The sequence below is a fragment of the Rhea americana genome, unplaced genomic scaffold, assembly GCF_003343005.1.
Source record: "Rhea americana isolate MKP2758 unplaced genomic scaffold, rheAme1 scaffold_27, whole genome shotgun sequence".
In the NCBI taxonomy this organism is placed as follows: Eukaryota; Metazoa; Chordata; class Aves; order Rheiformes; family Rheidae; genus Rhea; species Rhea americana.
In genome coordinates, this window is record NW_028186390.1 from 3,403,012 (window position 1) to 3,428,873 (window position 25,862).

General features: G+C 37.2%; 1 long non-coding RNA gene across 5 annotated transcripts in view; it reads right to left on the reverse strand.

Annotated features, from left to right (window-relative positions):
• The window catches only part of LOC146594128 (uncharacterized), a 40,198-nt gene that overhangs the window by 13,050 nt on the left and 1,286 nt on the right, over positions 1-25,862 (reverse strand). The window contains exons 2-5 of one of the 5 annotated variants that reach the window (XR_014896246.1): positions 25,771-25,809; positions 7,655-7,718; positions 4,148-4,330; positions 2,281-2,362 (exon numbers count right to left, since the gene is read on the reverse strand). This is a non-coding gene — a long non-coding RNA (uncharacterized LOC146594128). Of the gene's footprint in view, positions 1-2,280; positions 2,363-4,147; positions 4,331-5,235; positions 5,492-7,654; positions 7,729-25,770; positions 25,857-25,862 lie in introns of those variants that run through there. The other 4 variants (XR_014896245.1, XR_014896244.1, XR_014896247.1 and 1 more) reach the window with 4 other exon arrangements.

Consider the following 25,862-nt stretch of genomic DNA (forward strand, 5'->3'; position numbering starts at 1 on the left):
TCTGTATGTAAAGCATTTGATTTTTAAGTCTTCACACTTAAATCATAAAAAGGTCAAATACACACAATTAAAAGTTCCCATCTTCTATCACTACTTTTCCATGACTTACAACTTTTATAGCCTATCTCCTTTGATTATAATGGTCTCTGCACAAGGTGGGTTTTTTGAGGGGGGTGGAGGCAGTATTAGTTTAAATTTACACCTTTAGCAGCAGTTCCTATATCTACTGTCTTCCTTTTATAAATTTATAGCCTATTATAGTTATTCAAGTCTGGCATAGATCCAAATTACCCATTTCTCAAGAATACAGGAAACTAAATCTAATGTCTAACGAGCATGGAGGCTTATGCAACCTTCAATCACTCAAAAAAATACTAAATTATCTTCATATTACCTTGTATTCTGATAATTAGAGTTGTGCACTTTGATGTTCTGTAGACCAAATGCATTCTGCATTTGAACTAGCRGAATACTTGAATTTATCCCTCCCTTCCTACAAACCTTCTGTATGTGATCTTAATATTCTGCTCTGATTGAAGGACCTATGTAACTTCCACATCTAGTATTTGGTGGCTTTCTCCACTTATGTCAGGAACCCATTCTTTCCTCAGAAAAGAGGTTGTTTCCTCATTCTCTTATCATAGAATCATAAAATCGGTAAGGTTGGAAGGGACCTCCGGAGATCATCTAGTCCAACCCCCCTGCTCAGCAGGGTCACCTAGAGCATGTTAGACAGGGTTGCATCCAGGCGGGCCTTGAAGATCTCCAGAGAAGGAGACTCCACAACCTCTCTGGGCAACCTGTTCCAGTGCTCTGTCACTCTCGCAGGGAAGAAATTCCCCCTCACGTTCAGGCAGAACTTCCTGTGCTTCAATTTCTGCCCGTTGCCTCTTGTCCTGTCACACGGGACAACTGAAAAGAGTTTGGCTCCGTCCCCTTGACACCTTCCCTTCAGGTACTTGTACACATTGATATGATCCCCCCTCAGGCTTCTCTTCCCCAGGCTAAAGAGGCCCAGCTCTCACAGCCGTTCCTCATAGAGCAGGTGCTCCAGCCCTCTGATCATCTTTGTAGCCCTACACTGGACTCTCTCCAGTAGCTCGAAGTCTCTCTTGTACTGGGGAGCCCAGAACTGGACACAGTACTCGAGATGAGGCCTCCCCAGCGCTGAGTAGAGGGGCAGGATCTCCTCCCTCGACCTGATGGCAACACTCTTCCTAATGCAGCCCAGGATACCACTGGCCTTCCTGGCCACAAGGGCACATTGCTGGCTCATGGTCAAACATTCTCCTTTGTTCTTGACACCAAGAATACTGTTTTTCCCTTCRTTCCTACTCTACACTCCTGTTACTGTGTGTGATTCCTGCATCCCCCGCATCGACTGCATTGTTCACTGACACGAGCGGCTTTATGTACTCCTTGGTCTTACCTCTCTGGTCCTGGGTGCTCTCTCTCTCATTCTCTGCCTCCTAAGATTTTCTAAAATCTTGCAAAGTCTGTTCCATCCCATTTTCTGCTAATACTTGTTACATTTCTGTTTGGATTAGTATGTCATTTGGCTTAGTTTTAGGCTTATAATAAAGGTATTTAAATCAGAAATCCAGTCTCCCTGTGTAGTCAATAGACAGAGACAACTCAGTGACCCTATTCAGAAGAAGCAGCCTAATTTAGATTTTTTGAATTACAGCCTGATGAACCTTATCTCTTTAATAATGAGAACAGAAAAATCAGCCACTCATATCAGGCACCAGCTACATGCATAAACTTAGATAGCATGAATGTCCCCAGTAGTGTCCAAGTGCAGAGAAATTACATTTAAAATACATAAATTTGACTGTAAGCAAAAGAGATTAGCACCACAATTTCACGGATGTATTCTACATACATCACTTTAATAACTGGATTTATACTAARTAATTTTGAATGGCTACAACCCTTCAGAAAAGTTCTTTCTAGCTTCTGTAATAAAAGTGACACAAGGTAATGGATGATGTGGAAACTGGTCTTGCAGTTGATATGCTAATTCAGTAAGGAATCAGTTCTTGCAGAAACCCAACAAAAATGATTTTAAGTATCTTTATATAGTGTCATGTACTTGGATGATTTTCAGGAAAGAGATTATTAAAAAAAATTCAAGGAAGTTCTAAGTCTCTGGACAAAGTACTTTTATGAAAACACAAGGTTATTTTTACCACATATATATATTTTTGCAAACAGAGTTCAATATAACACTATATTTCATACAGTCTCTTTCATGTCACTCATCCCAGTTTTACTTACCTGTGACTGCTGCTGCAATTTTTGTGATGAAAACTTCCATCTGAATAGTTCCAGTGTCATGAATAAGGCTGCAGTAGTGTAACTGTGGGACAAAGTTATGTTGATGGCATGTAAGAAGGATAATCTAGTTTGTCCTTTCTAGAATACACTCAGTATAAAGAATAGCAAATGCCTCATTTTATTTGAGACAAATAATGAAGTTAAATTAAAAATAATCTTAATAGTCAATCTCTAAGGATATTCACAAAGGGTTTACAGCCCCTTTAGTTTTTCCAAACAATACACTTGGAATTAATAAGCACAAAAAGTAAAATAAACTGTAATATTTCCTGTGTAAAGATACTAAAAGACAACAGTTTTACCAGCATGTTGCCTCATCTTTTTGAGATTTAGCAAATATTTCCTTATTGAAGAATAAACAAAAAAAACAACTGATTTTTTAAGAAGCAATTCTAAAAAAATCTGTATTTTCAAAATTGTATTGTAATTGTCATTTTTTAAAATGTCTTATTTTAATTTTATGAGATATTCAAGGGGAAAAAAATTACTCCATTTTTTTAATATAAAACAGGTAAAACATTGCTATTCCTCAAGGAAAGGCCAACAGTAGTAGTGCCTGCAGCTAGAATGGAGGATAAATGGTCCAAAGTATCTACATAAACAAGAAAGAGTTCAATGTGAAAATAGTATTATTGTATGTAACAGCATCCCTTGTGTTCAGATTATTCTGTTTTAGATGGTAAATTTCATACGGTCAGGAAGGCAAACAAGTATGACATCTTATCTCTTCACATCATTAACGGAAGTGTTTCCTTTATAAAGTATGTTATTTTCTGCTCAAACTTTCTTTGGTTAATTCCAAAGTTGTTCTGGCCTAACTGTCCCTGTGTAGGTCTAGCTATTTTTCGTAAAGATGTTTTTCCAGTGTTTTATAATATAGACTTTATACCAATTGCATGACAGGAYATTTTAATAAGATAACTTCTTAAAAATATATCTTGAGGGATATTCTGATCTTTCTCCACAATCTGTTTCAGGGTTACATTATTATGGAATGGACTGCTTCTGAAGCTGCTTTAGGTATTTAATCTCATTCCTCTAATCCACTTCAATCTTCATTTTTCAGCTGGTAACTTCCTTAACACTGAACATTATAATAAAAAAATATAAAAAATACTGTTTACGGAAGAGTTTACTTTGAATTGTGACACTGAATTTTCTTGTCCAAACAGGTTTCTTTCTTGGTTCAAAACATACAAAGCAGATGATTCTCAGTCAACAGTCTTCAGGCCTTAACTCTTTACTTCATCCCTCTTCCTCTAAGATTATGAAGCAGTGGGCGAAAGCAATGTTCTTTTACTTCCCTTACCAAAGATGTATTATTGTAGGAATAGGGAAGAATGTATGTTGTGGAATCCATTTGAGTAAAGTCCCCAAGAACCAGTTACCCACAACTCCTGGGTAATCTGCAAATTCCATTGCAGAGGAATTTGCTTCCCTGACTGCCCATTCCCAAAATGAGTCTTGTAGCTATGGGAACTTCTAGACTTGTCTTCTATTGTAGAAAATCATAATGGTGTCAGCAATACTGCTTTTTCCATTCATTATCCCCCACAAAGAAGTAAAAGCACATCGGATCTCTCAGATTTGTAAGGCCCTAATAAATGTTAGGCAAACTGAAGAGTTTTATTCTGGTAAATCAAAGTGTCAAATTCTTCATTATAAATATGAATAAATGTTGCGTTAGAGAAAAAAAAAATGAATAAAACACAATTCTAGATTAAACCAGATTCCTCTGTACAGGCTTCAGTGGCTAAATTTATATGAGCTACCAGGAAGAAGCCAGCTCACTGTGAGGAGATCTTACATCTTATTTTTGCTGTTTTGAGAATGGAATTTTCTCTCTCCCTCAGTTTCTCTTCTGAATACTATTCTGGTTCTTCTTGTCTTTTTTTTCCCATAAGAAGTGTAGCTGCAGTAACATAGAGCTCGGTACCAAATATGGCTCTGGTAACGCACTGTTCCACTCCCTGTTCTCCAGGACTGGAATCTGAAATACAAAACGCAAATGTAGCAAATAGGCACTTCCCTTCCTCAGGTATACCCCTGAATTTACATTCCAGCTGTATTCCTAAAATAGCATATTCTTTCTAATTTGATTATCTTCGAAGACTACTGCAACACATTATAATTTTTGCGTCATTAAAGATATTAATTTTATCTCATCTTGAAATTTATGGGTTTTATGATGTTACCAGCTTTCCATAGGGTCCACATATAACGTACTAGTAATATAAAAGCTGCCTCAGTCAGGAATGCTCTTTCCAAGTTCTCCTCCATTCTACTTTTGCCAGGGGATCTTCTGTCCTCTTGTTCTTTCCTCTACTGATAGCTGCCCACATAGATACCATTCGCGATAATTATCAAGTAGCTGTTTCCTTGCTGAAAACTGGTACTAGCGATTGCATTTAACTGACCGAACTGGACTGTATGGATTTCTGTAATTCTGTATTTTTAAAAGGCCAATTATACCAGGACAATTCCATACCAGCATTCCACTGGCTGGAATTCCAGGAATTTTAGCAGATCTATTTATGTTAAAAGTTTGCCTCCCCTACTGATATATAGATAGCTATAGTAGTTCAAAAGATGTATTTTAGTACCTATGATCACTCCAAAATGTTTCCCGTGATATCAGTCTTTTCCTCAGGTCAGCTGCAATTTCCGTTCTTTACTACAGAACAGAATTACTGTAACTGGTCTAGTAATGGTATGTGACCTGTAAACACCTATTTTTATGCCTGCACTGTTGACGCTTCATATGCCACACCACCTCTGCTTAATATTCTTCGCAGTCTAGTTCAGGCTGGTTAATCTCATCCATTCCATAGACATTCGCATTGCCCTACTTAATAATAAACAACTTATTTTTGTTATCTCTGCCCCAGTGCTTACAGATCTTAGCTTTGGAAGTGTGCGGCATTTCAGGGTCGTAGCACCGCAGTGGACAACCCTCCTTGATGCTGAGAGGCAGGAAAATGGCGACGGGCCGGGCCGGGCCGGGCGCGCGCGTGTGTGGTGGGGGGACACCGCCGCGGGGTGGTCTCGCAGCCCGGCGCCACACAGGGCAGAGCTCCGCCGTGAGGCCGAGGAGGGCGGCGTGGCCGCGCCGATGCGTTTGGGGGCAGAAAACCCCCGTGAGCAGGGAGGAGGCGGCGGCACCTTGCCTCAGGGAGGAGGAGGAGGCGGAGGYGGGTCATGGCGGGGCGGGCGCGCTGCCGCCCCTCGAGCGTCCCTGGCCGGCGGGAGAGGGCTCCGCCCTCCACCTGCCCTTACCTGCTCCCGAGGGCGCCGGAAGGCTGGTCGCTAACGCTCGGCCTGTTTCTCCCCTCAGGGCTCCCTCGCGGACATCCACCCGCGACCGTTAACGGCCTCACCTCGCCCCCTTCCTTCGTTTCAGGTGCGCGCCGCTGCCCAAGCGAGCGGGGCTGTGCCCGCCTCGGCCCCACGATCTCGCTCTCCCTGGCGTTTTGCCTGTGATTTTAGTCAGCTTGAGGCTTTCTGCGCTTGGTTTCTCCTGAAGAGTGCTTTGCCCTGGCTTTATTGGAGGCTAGGTCACCTAGACGTTCCCCAAGCTGCCAGGTGAGCGCCCCTGTCAGAGTTCGTTGGCTTTGTATATTTATTCATTTCATTCAATTTAGCGAACTCTCTCTCTTTTTTTTTTTTTTTTTCCCCTGTAATGGTCCATTTTAGTCAGAAACAGGGCATAAAACGGACAACTGGTTGGTAGCCCCAATTACTGTTCAACAAAAGCATGATTTACTGCTTATTCGATCCACTACAACAATTAATTGGGAAGAGTTTGTGCGTGTACAAAAATCCAGAAGAGATGAGAAGGGAGAAACTTCTGCAAGCTTATTTTAAGACGCAATACAGTCTAGCAGAGAGAAAAGAATTTAAAGGAGGCAACTGCTTAAAAGAAGTTTTCTCAGCTGGAGGCAAGCTCTCCAGAAAGCTCCAAGGAGTGAGGAAAGCTGAGCGATGCTCTTATGTTTGTCATGCAACTGCTTCAAGAAAACCTTCTTTGAAGAGTTTGTGTGCCTCACTTCAGTAGTTACGTATTTGTCAGAGTTAAGCTAGAAATAGAAATGCGCAAGTGAGTGAACTATCTAGAACAGCATTCATATCTACTAAAACCATCTTTGAAGAAGAGGCACGAAGTGAGGGGTCTGCACTCCGATACTGTGCTAGAGACATAAAAGCTGCTCTTATTCCTGTGAGCTCCAAAGGCAGAGTTCAGCAAAGTCAGCTGACAATCCAAACGGGTTCAAATTGTCATCTCCCTCTCCACCTTTATTTTATGTAAATAAGAAGTTGTATGCAGTTACTTCTAGAAGATACAAGAATAGAAAAAAATACAATTCAATGTTTAATATTATACTTCCAAATCTTTTTTCATGTAGGCATCCACAAGATGGTTGTGTGCTAGCCAGAATTTAAGTTTCTCATTTTGTTTAAAATTCTAGCACTTTTCTGCTTTACTGATTTGCCCATATATCAGTTAACACAGTGTTACTGTTATCAGTGTTTTATCTCAAGCATTGAGGTAATTTCTGGAGATGTAATTGCCAAGACAATGGAATCCATTAGTTTAATCTGCTATTTTTTGTTTTTAAGCAAGCAAGCATTTAAAAAGTCCACATTCATCTCCATCAGAGATTATTTTTCTTCAAAGTATGTCTTGGAAACTACTCTCACTTTCAAGTTTACATCTACAGAGTAGTACCTGAGGTGTCCTACTTCATGTCTGCAGTATTATAATTCCGATTTTTGAATGTCCTGTTGCTTGGAATACTCACACAAGTTAAGGCCTGTTTACACAGCAGTAATAGAGTTAGGGTTCAAACACTGCTAGTTAATCAATCAAGAAGGAACAAAAATAGTTTTGAGGGCTACCACTCTTCTTGGCTGATGTTCAGAAGAGCTGGTGAAAAACATGGAGAAGACATCTGAGTGCACTGAAGACAACATTTATTATAYACTTTATTTCATATTTTTTTAGGAATTACATTTGTAATGTAGTTATTTTACTCAAATTTAACAAATCTCTGTGAATATTAATTCATTTTTTTCAAAATGACTGCACTATTTTGGTTGCTTTTCAACTTTTTATTTCATTTAGTAATGTCCACAAGGTGGTGCTAAAAAGTTAGCAGTAAATAAGACATAATTTGATAATTCTACCTGCTCTTTGTAACTGACTAAAGTGTGTGTATCATTAAAAAGTGCATACATATTTTGTAAATGTACTGTTATCTGCATTTCAGATGACAGTACAGATTTGGAAGTTTCTTTTTAAATCATTCATACTTACTAGATTGTAAGCAAGGATGGGTCTGTCTCCTCTCTGAGCAGGAGAGACATCCGTGTTTCTGTAACTGTTGAACACTGTGTATGAAAATGACGAGTGAGATCAGGGTTAAGTAGACAAAATAATGAGGAGTGAAGAAATAGATTCAGAGAGATTAAGACCAGCAGAATTCATATTCTCYAGCAGGGTTATTAGTGCAAATACGATGCCCCACAGATGTGGCTGTATTGCTTCTAGGCCTAGCTTAAGCACGGGAGTGATACAGCACCATTTGTGCAGAGCTATTTAGGCATGTGTGTGCAGGCCAAATRTGTATTACCTGTCCAGGGTCTCAGCATGGTGTGCTTGGAGCTGGGGACTAGGGAATTGCAGTGCAAAGGCACTTGAGAGCTATATGCAGAGTCAACAGGAAGGCAGACAGATTTGCTAGTTTGGGCCCTTTGTCAATCCAGCTGCAGTTTTCAGTGCCTCTTTGCTATTTTTTCCTTATATTGCATGTTTTCAGAGGACTTAATATCAGGTGCACAGCTCCACAGTGGGCAGGGACAGCTCAGATCCATCACTGTACCCAAATTAGCAAATCATCACTTAATCAAGAGCATAAGGAGGTGTACTTCTGTGGCACTTAAGCAGTACCATAGGAGTCAGCTTGAATCCAGAAAAGCTGTACAGCCTTTCCTTAGCTGATTCAGATTCTGTGCAGTCACCCTAGAATATCCGTAAGATATTATATCGAATTTTTCAATGTTTTTAATAGCCAGGCTTCCCCTTATCCTATTACATATTAATGAACAGGTAACTATTAGTCCTAAATTGGTATTAACTTCTTAGGGAGCGACATAATATGAGATCAGCTGCATTAGTATATGCAGGCAAATTTAGTTTTAGTCTCTTTTATTCAATCATTGTTAAAAGGGCAGCCATCCCAAACTGTTTTTAGTAGAGGTGATCAGATCTCTAAGCATCTTTTTATACAAGATCAGACCAGAGAAAAAAAAAAAAAAAAAAAAAAAAAAAAAAAAGAATAGCAACAAACATAAAATGACCATAGGAATCAACTGGCCAGTGCAGAAAAGACAATAAAACCTTATCCTGCAAGTACTTTGTTGTAGATCTGAATGGCTTCTTTGTTTTCTAGCAGACTTAACATATCCCAGAAAAGCTGAAGTTCAAAGAAAAAGGGACTACTTAAAAAGGCTATTTTAAAAATACRTTTCAGACAAAAATAGTTGTGCATTGACTGGCATTATTATTGTTAGAATTGTTTCAGTATAGTAGAATTGTATCAGAAAGAGAAAGATAATTGTTTTCGTATAATATATTTTCTCTAAATTGCTTTATTGTTTTAAAATATACTAAAATTTTGATAGGAGATATGTTAAATGACATAGACCCCTATTTAAAGGATCACAATAGTTAGTCCAAATGACAGCGACACTCTGTTAAATAAATCCTGTAAAATTATTCTAAGTATGATAGCAATGTATCTTGCAATTATAGTGACATATTTCTGTTTTAGTTTATATGTTGCTTTTTCTATCTAACTATATAAAATTAGTTTTGAAAATKATTATTTTTCAGGTGTTGACTTGTAGATGCATACATAGAGAAGAAAAGATACTCTGTTCTGCAGGAAATGGTAGAGCATCTGAGATTATAGATACAGATTTCCTGCATATAAAACCCAGGTATGCATTATATCAATAATCTAACAACTATGTTTTTCAGTTTTAACAAATTGAAATCCTGAACTTTGTACTTGCATTTTATATATTTGCAATGGTTTTGCATTCATACTGAAAATCCTGTAAGTATTTTTAAAACACCAAAACTATTTCATCTCAAGGTCAGTTTTTTTCTGGTTTCCTGTTCAGGCTATTGTGAATAAACTATGCTTTAGATTTGTAACCATATATTTATGTCTATATCCCATTTAATATTTGTAGAATGGTAACTGTCAGCATGGTAAATTAAGAGTCACACTGAGCACAGTTCAGCAATCATACTACAGATGCACAGTGTTAACAGGAAACAATTTAGAATGGCAGTGGTATCCTACAGGATGTGTGTAACTCATTCAGCTACATGTTGATTTACACAGGACTATACTATAGATTATACTTTCTGGTAATTGTGGTATTATTATTACTAGGCTATATCTAAGCACAGGAAATGCATATAAGCACATTAGAAGTGATAACATCCACTCTTGTTTAAACACATACTACGGCATTTGCAAGAGCAAAAACGTAATTTCCTAACTAATACTTTGCAAAATTTTTAGGAAAAAGCTGGCTAATTATGGGAGGGCCTRTAACCAGCATTTAGTAATAAGTCCACATAAATCAAATCTTTTATTCTTAGTCACTTTAAAAATATATTTTATAAGCGTGGACTGCAAATGAAGGTCAGGAAGGAGACAGTACATTTCCATCTGAAAACACAGGAAAGATCAACATAACTTATCACAGTGGCACCAAACCTGTAGTACTCAGGTCTGTCAAGGAGAATGCTATAAAACTGTAGCTATGCAGAAGGCTGCGAGGAGCGAATAATTTCATCTTACTGATATAAATAGATAGGTAGATAGATATATAGATTGATTTGTGTGTGTGTATTTAGAAAGAAAATTAGAGGTCAACAGTGAACACATTTAAGGACAATATGGAATTGTTTGGCATCTTTACAAAAAAGGCAGCAAGTGTAGGAGAGAGAAGCAATARCTAGGGCTTGTCATGATGAACACACCTGTCATGATGAACCACCTTGGCCCAGGAAGAATCTTTCTTGCTTTATGACACATCATTGATCGTAAAAGGCTTAGTTCAAATTTAGATAAGTAATCAATTATAAAGAAGTTAATGACATAAATCTCACTTTTTTCATGAAGACTCAGCTATATTCAAATTTACCTCCTGGCATTGAGATGGGGTGTTTAGCAGAATGATGAGTAGGATAGGCTGTGTATGGCTTCAGGTCCTGTGCCCATCTAAAATCTTGCCCTATTTCTTCATCTCAATAAGAAAGTCCGACATACCCATTTACCTGAGGTTGCTTGCTGCCTGCTTATCCAGTGTTAAGGTTCAGGAACAGGCCCATTCTCCACCCCGTGTCCCCAGCCTAGTGTTATAATTCARTGTCAGATTGGCTCCAAGCCTATTTTGCCTTCACTAACAGCCTTGACTTGAAAAGATGTGTCCTTTCCTGCTTCTTGTCCTGGGATGTGGCATTTGGGTTCATCCGCAGTTCTACAGCTAGCGATAATGTATGATGAGGCCCTGCTCAGAGGCTCTCTCACCAGTTCYCGTTAAAATTGTAGGCTTTGGGCTTTTATATGTGCTTGGGAGAATGRCTGAACAAACCAAGGGTCTTCCAAGGAGAGTTCCCTCCCAGAAGGGGGATATGGTTCTAACTAGACAAAGAAGGGAATATCCTTCAGATTTTGTAGGCCAGCCTCTTCTCTGCGAGCAGTTTTCAGGGCTCATAACTAACATGTTCTATGTATTATTTCTTACTTTGATTCACTAGAGAGAATAGATAAAAACTGATATAAAGTTTCTGCGCTTGTTCCTCTCAACAACAGAAACTTACTGGAGAGAGAGGCAAGAAAAGGTCTTAACTTTGTGGAATAATTAAAGAAGAGTATATGATGTCCTTGCAAAAAACCTTCCATCTAAGCTTTYTTTCTTTCTTTCTTTCTTCTTTTTAATCATGAAAGTCTCTTTCCTGTATTAATAAATGAAAAGTAACAGTAGAACTCTGAATCAAATTATCAAATCAAAAAACTGTAAATATATATCCATACTGCTGGTGATATAAATTGTATTGCCATGTAAATTCAGAATTATAGTTGATGTTATTTAATATTTTTCCTGWTTGTAATCCTTTAAGTTTCAGATCAATAATATCATGCTGTATTGTGTAAATTGATTATGTTATGAGTGGGACACTGCAACATACAATTGAGGATTGGCCTATTGGCATATTGAATGATGATATGATACACACATACACAAAATAGCCTGTTAGACTGATAAGTTGTTTCAAGTTTTTGTAAAAAGTTTTTAAAATTATTTTCCATCTGTATTATTTAACATTAAGGATGCATTTGTCATTATAAATTTAATGTTTCGTGCTGATAGTCAAACTAGCATTGAATAAAGCTTTAGTTTTGGTTTTGTCAAATCTCATATTAGCAGAATTTTGAAAAAATAGAGTGACTGATGGCTCTAAATTAACATTAATATGCCTTGGCTTTTGTTTTGATTTCATTATAATACTGTCTTTTGGAAGAGTCAACTATTAATGTAAGTTATGATTTACCAGACAATTTGAAGATGTATTTAATTTTAAATACGATACTCATTTTTTTCCTGAATTGGTTAGTTTAAACTTGTAGTATCCTGGTTAACAAACGAACAGCTTCAAAAGTTCTTAGAGTCCTTAATGTTATGCAAGTTTTTTTTTTTTTTTTTTTAAGTCTGTTGCTGGGATTAAGGCTTTAAAAGCAAAGGTCAGATAAAGATCCCTACTTGAAATACACTAGGATATGAGCCATTATGTTTATTTTTTCTTTGATTAATCTACTTATTAAATAGTTAACTGACCAATAATACTACTTATAATATAATTACATATATTTTTATTTGTGAGTYGTGGGAGAGAAACAAATACATGTGTTCTTTGAACAGTAAATGTAACARACTGCAGAATATGTGAATCATTCTTTACTACCTTCAGCTTTTGGCTTTTATTAAAGCAGTAAGAGATGTTGCATGCAATCTCACGACTTTAGAAAAAAAAATTCATGTTTGTCTCTGATTTCACATGGGAAGTATATTTCATCACTCTTTTACATGATATCAGAATCATTGTATCCTTTCTTAATCATCAGTATGGTGGATCAATTACAATGTAAATGCAAATTCCAAACACTGCATGAAATACAATTTTGTAATTAGCTAGAGGTATCCAGCGGAAATTCTGTTTCATGACATCACAGTTGGACAAATAAGTCTCCTATTGTRATCAGTGGCAAAAATGTGATTTACTTCAGTGGATCACAGTAGGGTTCAATCTTAAAATAATAGTTTGTAACAGTTTGCAATAACAAAGTTATACTTCAGACATAATTATTTTATGCTCTTCATTTTGTCATGTCTCTTGTGTGTCTAACTTTATTTGCATTTATGATAGCAACTTATCCTTGAAATTTTAGTATAAATACATATGTGTTAAGTGAAATCCACTAATAAGTATTCTCATTATTAAAATCTTATGAGTTCTGTAGCTTGCAAGGAAACATCCTGAGCCTCAGAATGATTATGACTATTAGATGATTCAAAAGCTTCCTCGTTTTACCCGAGTGGTATGACCTGATTCTAAAACAGCTTAGATATCGTTAGGCCTTTACGTATGGGTTAAATATCTAAAAGAGAAGAGAATTTTAAGCATTAGAAGTCACAGACTTTTAAAGATCCCATTGTGCCATGCCTTTTGCATTTACTTCTTTTGTAAAGCTGTAAGAATAGTGAATAACTAGCCTAACACTACACTTTTCTCTCTTTTGGCAAAATAATGACTTGGGCTGGGATCTACTATACAAATTATGTCTGAATATATTTGCAAACAGTTATTTTAGGTGATACAATAAAGTAGTCAGCTAAACTGAAACTTTGTCCAGCTCTTTGTCAGTTTGCCAGAACAAATCTCTAGGGATTCAGTCTCTAAGGTCTAATTTCAGTCATTTGTCAAGATGCAGAATCCTGTTTATTCCAAACTAAAACTAGTTTTCTTTCAAAATACTGTCATCTAGCATCATTGCAGACAAAATGTTATTTCTTCCTACATAGAAACACAGCTAAATGTAATCCAATTTGCTCTCTTATCACTACATTTGGTCTGCAAAGATGCCAGGAATGGAGGCTACAATTGGCCTAAAATTCCCTTGGATTTGATCATAGTGTATTCTTCTGCAAACTAATTATAGGCAACAGCATGATGAACTTAAAACTTTTAAAATATGTTAAATTATATCTAGATTTGAAAAGCAGATGAACTGAACGGACACTCAGAGAGGCAAAGAAGCCTAGTGGGCAGAGTGTTGGACTGGGATTGAGAAATCTGGGTTCTATTCCAAATTCTCTCGACTTTTAAATGACCTTGAGCTGTCACTTTTCTGTGCTTCAGTTTAGCTGTCCTCATGTGAAAGATAACAATCTTCCATGATGATTTTAGATTTAATGATGAAAAGAGTTCTGTCAATGTTAGGCATTTCTTGCATTAGGCTGAGCAAGATGCATTTGTGGTTAAAGATGGCCAGGATCTGGTCCATACCCTGTATATTCCAGAAAATCTAGGAAACAAAAAAGAGACTCTGGTTGTTAGAATCCTTGCTTTCTGTTGTCTCTCAAAACATATTTCCATGTTAAAGGTCTTTCTTATCTTTCAGACCATTACAAAATATCTCCAAAACATTTCATATTATTCAGTTACTGCATTAATACTCACAGTTCCTATTAATGTTACTGGGAATTGTGTTTGCCAAGTGCCTCTCAAGATCCTACAAATGATAACCTAATATAGGTAAATTATTTTTTTAAAAAGAATGTTTTGCAACATTATATTTAACATATTTGAGTAAAATCAGTGTCATTTAGTTTATTTTATAAAATATTTCAATTGGCCTTTTAGCTTGCTTTTAAAACTTTGATTAAAACTCAAAACTCGTGCTTTCTGCTTTAGTTATATCTTGATTTTACACATTTTGTATTAATATACAGCTACAAGCTCCATGTAYAAAGCAAAGAGTCTACTTTCAAAACTGTTGAATGCTTTGACCTCAAGGGCATAGAAACTGTTGACTCATTGTTTTTACTGCATATAATATTAGTCCTTTGTCACATCCAGGGAATGACATCATCTTCTTCATTGTTAGCAGCAGGTTTGAATAATAGAAAAAGTGCATTAGTTCTCTGCTGTCTTTGCTCCTAATAAATGGAGGGTATCTTGTAYGAAGAGTTAGATTAGTATTTTTGAGTAAATGCTTAGAATGAGGTTGTGTCAAGTCCCTTCAAGGAGCTTTCCTCCTGCCCTAGTGCACACTGTGTGGAGGCCGGGCAAGTTGGCAGGGAGGGAGCACAGTCTGCAGAGTGAATGTCACTGATGGTCCTGGCTTCTCAAAAAGGGTAAGAGGGGAGACAGAAAAGGAAGAGATAGAATTAAACAGATATTTTATTTTCTTCAAGGTTGATTTAGCAAAAGGAATCCCTGAGATTCTTGGAGATATATTTCTCTGGAATCTAAAATTATGAGAGGTGGCTCTCTGAAAATAAGTTATCCCTAAGACATGCTAACAATGGGAACTGCCTGTTTTCAGTTTACTGGGCAAAGTATTTTATCCATTCCAAATTTGTATCTGTGTCTATTAGTCTTCTAATTCCTGTAACTGAAGAGCTTGTGTCCTCTTCTGAAAGAGTAATTACMTATTAGAAGTATTTGCTGATGCCTGCCTTCTTCTTGGGAAAGATGATACATCTTTACATATAGTAATCAGACTAATGGAAGAGTTTTTAGGGGGTGATACACCACCTTTCAACCACAGGATGTGAACACATTCTTTTATGGTGAGAAAAAATTTAAGTGTTGCTTCCTGAACGATAAATATTCCCAGTGAAACAGAGTTCAGTCAGGGAGAGATTCCTTGAGAGGCCAATATTATGCCAGATCTATTATCCATTGGCCTTTAGTCTTTGTTTGCTCCAGAAAGATGTGATATATTTCATTAAAAGAAATTACACCTTTGTATTCCCAAGACAAAGCTGAAATACATACAGCTATGAAAAAATCTRAAGGAACATGAGAAAATGACAAGAAGCAGCAGGCTGGGAAAGTAGGAGGCAGTGGTTTAAAGATCTGGGATTGCTTAATCACAGAGGCCCACCTAAGAGTGCACTCAGACAAGAGGTACACACCTGGAAGCACTTCCTRGAATGCCAGAGCTACAAGACATAGCTGTAAAAGATTAAATCTAGTCCCACTGACTTAGAATAGGGAACTAATGTCTCAGGTGTCTTGCAGTAGACTGTTATCTGTAAAGTACAGTAGTCATGCAGAGAGTAACTGCTGCCTTGCAAGTAGACGGCCCAGATTTAAGCAGGTGTAACTGTCCCTATTCCCAGCCCAAACAGTTCTCAAAGCAGTGAAAAAAAAGATACTGTTGTCTAAGAATTTATATTCCAAATTTCAAACTTATCTGTTGTATATAGAATGTAAAAATATCTTTGTGTTCTTTTGCAATATGAAGTCTGACTTTTTTCCTCAGTCTTCTGTTCTAGTCCATTGTTCTTCTCTGTCAGCATTTGCAAAAAGTCCAAAGTACCATGAACTTTGAGGCTAAATCCCTGAATTTTCCCTTGCTCTGTTTTGAAGAGCCTTACTTGGACAAAAACAATAATGCCGTCCGTTTCCTCTCATCCCTTTAAAATTAGAACTTGGTCTCTTTTTTATGTCATTCTCTGACAACTCGTCTTAGTTAAACAGGTTACTGTGGCCAAATAAAATGCTTGGGAAACAGACCATACCATTAATTTGCAATAGTGGGTTATATCAGTGTAATTTCTCTTGCTCTCAAGGGGGAATGCTGCTTCAAGCAAAAGGAAAGATTAATGTATTAAAAATACTCTAAATACGTCCTGTTAATTGTCCTGAGCTCTGATGGTACTGTCTATTTGTTTTCCATAATCAGCAAACTGTAAAATTCAGAATTTCTTTTCCACCTTAAAAGTATAGCTTTAAATGCCACAGGGGAATCTTTATTGATGCAAGTGTGGCTTACTGTTTTTTCAAAGATGATATCAAATTTGCGCAGTTTATGAACAAAATAAGATGACTTTATTGTTTAGACTTATCAGCTACTTTTACAAAGAGAAAGCAGGTATGTGAACAAAAGGAAAAGTGCAAGCAAAATAACAATTGAAAAATAGGGAAATATTTTCTTCTCTGAATATGTGAAGAAGGTTTCCCATGTTTGTTTAGGACAGAGAAAGATAGGGACAGAGAAGACTTCAGGTTTCAAATCCATCAAAAATATAAGGTTTCATTTACAAATATGTTTGAAACGTTGACCCCAAATATCATATTCAGTGACAACAAATCTCATATGAAAAGTAAGCAAATATATCTAATAATAAACAGAAATATTCACAAGTGGCTCAGAGAAGCATTACTTGCAGAAAAGTTAAATGAAGCAAGAGTTTGTAATTTTCTATTTGATCTAAAATGTCTTTTCCTCAAAATGGATGAAGTCTGCTGTGATTTGGAGCATTACTGAGTACTATGCATGAAATGAACAGTTTTTCTCCTCTTATAAGCAAACTGAGCTTTAAATATATATCTGTATAGAAATGTAAGTGTTGACTAACCCATAAGTTACTTTTTAGACACTTAATCTACAGCAACACATTTGAATAACAGTAAGCAAATTAATTTGTTGATGCTTTTAGTCAACTTTCTTTCGTTTCATGGCCTTAGAGATACCTCAGTTTCCTTAAAAAAAATTTTGTTGGTCATACTGAAAAGTAGAACTTCTGTCTCAGATCTAATACTCACTTCATTACTTTTTCTTCCTATGCAGATTTTTTTTAACATTGGTCAGTATGTCCTACTTCATTTTCTTTCAGACTGCCATTTAAGATGTCTCTTAATATTTTATCAAAGAGCTTCTCTACGAGAAGCCAACCTATTCTTTTGTTTTTACTGCTTATATATTTTTCCAAAATGAAATACTTTTAATATAGTACAGGTTTTTTTCACATATCCAGTACAGATTTTTAGTTTTGTCATTCTGCAGAATAGTAAGGCAGGAAGACAAATCAGATGTTTTATTTGATTGTGCCTTGACTGGATATCATTTTTTCTGAACAGAGAATAGCATGGAACAAATAGTACTCCTGCATTTTTAACTGAGAAACTATTTGAAAGATACCTCATAAAAGCTAGACAACACTACAAGTTGTCTAATAAGATATGTGACTGTTTAATATCTCCAGGGATTTAATCTCTATTACACAAATTGGGAAAAACTTCTTAGTAGAAGCCAAAATACGGACTGAATTTCACCCACCATAATACTTCCTATCACTTTGCCTGGCTGGCATTAGTGGGTAATGTATATTGCCTATAACTGTACTGCTGGGCACATCTTGGCATGTGGCAACTCAGGAAGTACAAACACTGTGTGGTGTAGGTACTAACCTCAGTGAGAGGGATATATGGGGCTTCAGATTAAGAAATATTGCTGTCTTTGAAGTATAAATTGAAATTGATAATTTTAATGATAATTTCATTGTAGCCATGAAAATCTAAAGACTGTGGTAAAGGTCTTTTCATAGACAAATTAGACAAAGTAGACAAGCTTTTGAGCAGATAAGAAAGTATTGTTGTCCTCATGATACTCTCAGTATAGGCACATTCGCAATTCTGAATATTATATAATCCAAGGGAACAATAGAACTATGCCAATCCAAAAGTTAGACTTTCTTAAACTCTTTTTTTGTTTCCTTCCTTTATTATATTCTCACACTGTGATGATCCACAGGCTAGACCTCTGGGAAAGCTCCTCAACCTTTAAGGAAATGTCTGAGGAAGGTGGTCTTCAAAATAATTTACTGTATAGTTTCCTCAGTATTGTAGAAGCTAGCTATAACTCTTCTGAATCCTCTCAATTCCCTAGAGAAGCTTCCAYTTATAAAAGCTATTGAATAACAAGAAAAACCTTTTTGAAACATGCTTGAAAGACTTCTCAGTAATCTAGATGATTACTATTCTCATTATTTAAGATATATTCCCAAACTGATTTCTCTTTTGATGCCTCCAGTGGAAATTTATTAAATTGTCAGAAATAAATCAAGCCTAAAATTTTGGGGGAAAATGGATTCCATCATATGTTTCATATTGTGCCATTAAAAAATGGTATATTCAATTCACATACTTCAATTGTACAATTAGATGGTGTCATTATGTGGCTTGCTAATTGATAGGTTATTCAAATGAACATTGTAATTTTAGACTTCTTAGAAGTATCCATATGAAGAGCCTCCAAACTTTAGAGAAATAAATTGGGTGTTATAAGGAAAAAAAAAAGATATATTGAGGATACTTCCTAATGCTTGTCACTGAAAAATCATTATATAATGACTATACACATTCCACTACTTGGTGCAGTCTATTTTTAATACCTTGTATGAGGGAGCTTCCTGTTACTTTTTCTCCTTGTAGACTGTTTTATGGTTCATTAGATCATGTTGTCAGGCCAATTATTCTGCTCTCCTTAAGCCTGAATTTTCTAGCTAAAAAGATGAAGCTGTGTAAAATGGAAGGAGATGCTGAGAATAAAATGTCATTTTTAATGAGGTGGATTATGTTAATTTTCAATGATCTCAAAACTAAGCATTGTARTCATTAATATTAAACATTAAAAGAAATCCCAATATGTTAAAAGTAACAGATGCATTTTTAAGAAAACCAAACAACCTTGCATACCCAGCAACAGCAACAAAAAATAATTGTGTGTGTGTGTGTTTATGAATGCATTTTTTTATTATTATTTGAGTTTTAATTTCCTACTTTTCATCATATGATGTTACCACAGGTCACCATTTTGACCATAGTCTATGTAATCATACTCATTAAAATTAAGAWTTTTGCTTAAATACAACCAAACTTTTTCAAATATGGGCTATTCATGAAATTTCAGAATATTTGAACTGCAAATAAAATTAAAAGCACTAATATAATTTTGCTATTAGAAAACGTAGATAAAGAAAGTCTGAAAGAGGTGGCCAGAAGGGACTACCATTTTCATCTAGTCTGACTTCCTGCAAAACAAAGGCCACAGGACTTCCTGAATTAATTTCTTTTCAAGTTAGAGCATATCTTTTAGACAAACACACAGTCAAATGATCAAGAATCCATTAGATCTGCTATTTTTAAATTAATTTAATAGTTTTTTWAAAAAGGATTTATTTGCAAATTAAGAGAGAGTTAATTACCCTTTTAAAAGAACTGCTGTGACTCTAAGAGGTTTGTTACTTTTGGACTTAACAGAGGGATGGAATTAAAAWTTTAAATGCAAATAGTGCTCAGTGGTAACTGTTGCAATCGTCACCATAAAGCTGCACTCTTGAAATCTCTAGCACAGAGGCACAGAGGATTTTATTCAGGTGACTGACGTGGGTCCTCTCCTCAGTTGGCTAATCTGCTGCTCTGCCATAGCTTGCTGTTGCCATGGAAGGGATGATTCACCATCTCCTCGAGCAGCTCCTGAGCTGCTGTGGTGTGCAGTTTGCTGTGTCAAGGTAAACAGGTGGCTATGTGAAATGTGCGCTGCTTTAGGAGCCATTCTGTTACTCTTGCTTGGGAGCTGTAATGGCAAGCTGCAAAAATAAGGGAGCAGGGAGAGGGCAGCTGGTTTACCCCACAGTTTTAATCCATTCTTGCATGTGAATCAGAGCCAGGCTATTTAAGAGATAATGAAATGTTTTGATATCCCATTCTGCTGCTTTTGTGTTCTCGCACCAGTACCAGCCCCTTTTTTTCCTCTCGTTCTGGTATCTCTGGGAAGCTTCATCTTCGTAGAATACTTTTTGATCATTTATTTCTACACTTCTGTATGTGTTCCAACCTGGTTTTGTTGCCAAAGATACTACTCCAGCACTCAGTCCCAGTGCTCCCAGTCTTGATCCCAGTGCACTCCTCTCTCCCCCTTTTAAAATCTTAGCCCTCTAGATCAGAACCTTTATTTTCAGAGGAAACACCTTCACCTGAAACTGTGGTATCTAATTTCATTCTGTTTATTTTCATGAAGTTGTTATTAAAAGTTAATCACAGATCACTAAAAATTCTTCCACATTTAGGTCAAAGTCATGGAACTGCTCTACTTAATATTGTCCTGTGCTTTATAATAACATCTTGTTTGCAGTTGCTTGTAACTTTGTTTGGGCTGAAATTATCCAAACCAAGCATCTGCCCCAGGTTTTAATTTTTTGGCAGTTTTCAGCTAAAGCACTGTAGTCATTTTCAGGAACAAAGTTAAAAAAATATTTTGCCCATGTTGGGGGGGTGGTGGGAAAGGCTGCTTAATTCAGAAGTGTTGATATCTCCCTTTCTTTACAAAAAAATTTGAAATGTAACACCATCGCTGGTCTTTTTCATATATGTACCTTTTGAGCAGAAATTTGAAATCTGGCACTGTGATTGCTTTGGTCTCACAGATGTGCATCCAAATTTAATGAAGTTAAAGACTCTATAAAATCTTAGTTTGCATATAATCAGTTAAGAACTCTTAGATTTTGGCAGTGAAATTTTCCAAAGATCAGTCTGTGCTGACAGAGCTCATTCTGGGTACAGCTGCTATATGACATGTAGACTCCATGTGCAGCTTTTGCACAACGCAACTGAGTATGCTCTTACCTAAAGCACTGGGGACTAAATAGCATTTCCCTGTAATTTCTGTTTCTCCTCCTGTATTCCTAGAGAGTACTGCACAGTCAGGGAACCTCTCCTGTGTGCCTAGTGCCTAATCTTCCTTTCCTCTATTACTGCTGAGAAAGAGGAGGAAGAGGAGGGATCCAAAGATGAAAAAAGAGGGATAGAGAGGAGGACTGAAAAAAAAAAGCAGAGTGTGAGAGGGAACAGAAGGCAAGAGGCAAAAGGAGGAGATGAAGGCTGTAAATGCAAGGGAGACAGACTAGCCCTAGGACATTGTCATCATGGACAGAAATCAGTTGTGGAAGCAACAGCTTGATAAGTTTTAATATTGGGAACAAAAAAAACCCCATGATGTGAGGACATAGTTTTGGCTAGGCAGTGGAGAGTAGTCAGGTATCAGGTAAGGAGGTTAATAAACTTAATGGAGATAAAGATAAGATGCTAGGGGAATAATTAAAAAAATAAGAGGAAGAGCATGAGGTGGATATGCACATGGTGGAAAAGGATCAGGGAGATGTAAATAAAATGGGAAGAGTGCAAGAAGACAGGAGCCAGGGAATGGAGGTATGGATAACTCAAGTGTGAAAGCAAGAATTAGGAGCTACCGTAAAAAAMCACAGAGCAGGAAGAAGGCAGGAGCCAGGTTAATGGGAGATTACTGAAGAGCAGCAAAGAAGAGAAGGAATCAGAATGCAGAATGAATGCTAACAGCAGACTGATTTTTAAGTTATTACAGCAGTTCAGCTTTTGACTTATCTTTAATGGTATAGGAATAGGAAATCAGTATGGCTAACTTCTATAGTAATACTTTTGTTGTTGTAGTTGTTAAAAAGTTCCCTTGTCAAATATTCTAGGACTCTTGAGCCAGAGCTCCAGAGTTAAGGAGACTGCATCTCACTGTCCATTAAATTTTCAGGCTTCCTCTGATTGTTAACAAACATTTTAATTGCCTGAAATGCAATAGGTTTTTTTTTTAACCACAGTAAAAAATATTTCTGCAAAATACATTTGAAAATATTTAAAGTAATTTTAAAATTATAGGTAGGGCTGCCAGCAATGCCTCTCACTGGCAGAACAAACCAAGGCCCTGCACTCAGCTGATCCTCTGTGTTTCTGTGTAACATCCATCTAAGAGTGTTTGCCCCATCACCACACTAATTAGGTAGACTTCGTCACAGGGATGAGCAGAACTGCCTTTGCAATTGCTTCTCCCACCAGCTAGAAACAGCTGCACTGGAGACCTCAGAAGAGAGCGAGGGAGATGGCTGGCTGTGCTCTGGTCCCTCTGCATGCCTGCAGGCAGAGCAGAAATGGAGGTCACTTGACTAAAAAGCAGAGGAGTGCAGAAGCAGGAGGTGGCGTGGGAGGTCTCCTAGAGGGTGACTGCTAGAACTATAGAAACACTCGAGAATTTTCCTGTTCCAATCATGAAGTGTGTATGTTTGGGGGGGGGGGGGATATCATGATGATTCAGTTTGGAAATTTGAATTTCTTTAGTATAAATGGCAAACTCTTTCCCCACAACCAGCAGAGCTGGACTGTTATATTGCCTTTCAACTGAAAGACAAGTTTTGCAGAGCTGAGCTGCTTTACTTTCCTTTTGAGAATGAAAGTAGGAGTACTGTCACAAGATGTGTATCTGGTGTATCTTGTGGTAGGAAAAGTTATTCATAAACTGCAAGTGGTCTATTATACACTTATTTGGATATAATTGGGAGCTGCAAGTGTTGATTTGATGTGTATTTATCTGTTTTTAATATTGATAGCTTAAAAACACAAATGACAGTCCTAATAAACAATTCCTAATGTTACGGTTGCTGTTATTACTTGGTTCCTCCTAAAAATTCTTGTCAAGGGGGTTAAATGGAGCTAAGAGTTGACAGACTGACCTATCACTTCTTGAAGCAGATCTCTGTTCAAATTCTGACCTAYGTCCCAGCTAAAAATGTGTTCAATCTTTTCTTAATTTGTAATAGATACTTGTGTACATTACAAAACCATCTCACAATTTGGCAAATTAAGTTGTCTGTGGTTAGTTCTTGAATTGCAGAGATATTGCAGTGCACTGTAGCATTGCATAACAAGCTTACACAGAATTTGCCTTACTCTAGTGAGTAAAATTATCCTTATCTTTAGTGAGCATCAGATTCATCTGAATTTTTGAAAAAAGAATTAGTATCAAATATACGATGAGCATGTTATGCCTTGTGGCTGCAATGTTTTTTCAATTAACTTCTCTGTATATACCACAATGAAAAGTGTCAGCTTTTTGCCTCAGAGGCCTATAATTAGATTAAGTGAATACAGTTAATTATCTACCACCTTCTTTACACAAAACAATATGTTTCTCTAAATCAAAATGTTCGTACAAGAAGGAAATTATTGTTCACTTCAATATATGCATATATTGCTGCATTGTKAATACTGTCCATCTACTGTGGTGTAGCACACCTTTTTATCTGTACCTCTTATTTTATGGAAGCTAAAACAAAATACATCTGAAAAATCCATATACATCACACCAATTAGAGAAAATCTGTTGGGGCAAGGAGGTGATATTGGAAGTTAGTGTTAAAGAAACAAATATATTTTCATCTTAAATGTTTTCTGTAAAAATCCCTTGAGGAGATTAAATACAGCTCTGTTTGTGTACCTACATTCACACCCTTAAGGATTATTTTATGTTCAGATTTAATGTTGCTTTCTCTACGAGAGTGGACTTCTCCTTTCAGAAGACTTAAAATTCTGATCTGTAGGAAGAATTTACAATTAACAGCTCTGTTTCCAGGCCTGCTTGTGTTCTAGCTAGTGTGGACTGAGAATCTTCTCTGCCTGTTTTCCAGCATTTCTAAATATAAGCAAAAGTTCATGCTTTAGGCTTCATTATCAATACACTCCCATCCTCACATGCCTGATTTAGAAGTGCAGATATTCATATGATACATCACCTCAGTAATAACATACCTGAAGGAGAAAACACTTCTGGTGATTTGACAAAGTGTATCTAAATGTCCTTATTTACATCAGAATAGGTGTTAGTAACTTAAGGCCTAAATATGCAATCCTCACTCACCAGAAAATTTCAATTAGCTTTAGTAAAAGACCTTATTCTGGTTTGTAGTATACTCTGAATATATATGTGATATGCACCAAGTATTGTTCTTGTGTTTCGTTAGGTTTAGACCCTGAAAAGATCTTCTCCACTAGTTTTTGCATACTTTGTGTACTTACAGGATATCTCATTTTATTGTGCATTGTGTTGCATATGTATCTTTTCATTTAAATTTTCATTAACTCTGTGAATGTGTTGCTTAAAATATGATTTTGTTGATAGTAATCTTAATATTGAGGAATGAGCAGGACTATATCATCATATAAATGCTGCCCCATTTCTGGCTCTCAGGGTGTAATAGGCAAAGAGAAAGACCAACTTGATAGGCACTATCTGCTAAAGAAAAAACTTCAACAGGAACTGTGAATCGACTTTAACCTTTTAGTGGTTGCACTGTGAAGTAAAATGTGTAATCTTTTCCTATATTGAATCAAGCTTTTTATTTTAAATACTCATAAACAGTAGTGGCCCTCCTGGTTACTCCTAGTATCAGAAAGCAGTTACTTACAGAGGAACAAAGAAATGCAACTGGAAACATGGTTCAGTGGTCTTTTACTTCCCTGAAAAGCTGATTATACTTTTGGCTGATTCAGTTTCTTTCAGTGGGAATTTACCGTTTTTGGAAGTTTGAGTTTAAGCAGTGCCGACTATGTAAGGTCGATATGGGGCTGAGTAAATTAACTTAGGATCCTGCATGTACCAAAGTGAATTTTGGCAGCAGGCTCTAGATTTTGTCTTGTAGCCCCTCAGTTTTCCTTGTTTTCCGTGATTCAGAAGCCATTTTAGCACAAGTTTAAAAATGCATTTCGGGTTGTGCTTTTGCAGGTGCCTTGCTCGATTCCCTGCTTTCCCCATACGACTTAGCTCTTAGGATATGCAGTAATGAAAGGTCAGGGTTGTTCCAAAGCATCCAGCATACGAGAGCTCTGTTCCTGATTGTTTGTTAAGATTAACTTTGCACAAATATGAATGATATTGTGCTTCAAGGTCATTCAAACATTATGGAAAAAAAAGTATGGCATGATAAACAATAACGTTTATCATTATAAAATATCCCTAGAGATTTGTAGCTGGTGCTACTTCAAAATAAAAGAAGCCATCTTACTAGTCAGTGCCATGGCCGAAGTTAATTTTTTTTCGAGCAGTGCTGTGTAAATCAGGTCTGGGGAGTGAGGCTTGGCACATCTGGCTCTGAGAGATGTAATAGTGCAGCTTACATCCGAAGATAATTTCTTTGCCCCTATGAGGCTTGGATCTTGCCGCCTCCATCCCCTGCATGTAACTTTCGAGTGTAACAAAAGGTCATTAAAAAAATCCCCAAACCCCCTTTCGCGGGAGATGCACCTTGCTTCCCATGCTGTGCGGAAACCTGAGGGCAAAGCTGCTGCTCCTCGTCCCCTGGGGCTGCGGCGGGCGAGGATGCTGCGGCGGGCGCGGAGGCTGGGGCCGCGGGGGGCAGGCGAGGCACTAACCCCCGAAAGCGCCGCGCTGCCGCGGTAGCGCCCGGCTCGGTACTCACCGCGGCGTCGGGGTCCTCCCGCGGCGTCTCCCGTGCCGGCTGCAGGCAGAGCGGGGAGACAGAGAGAGAGGAGGGAAAGGGAAAAAAAAAAA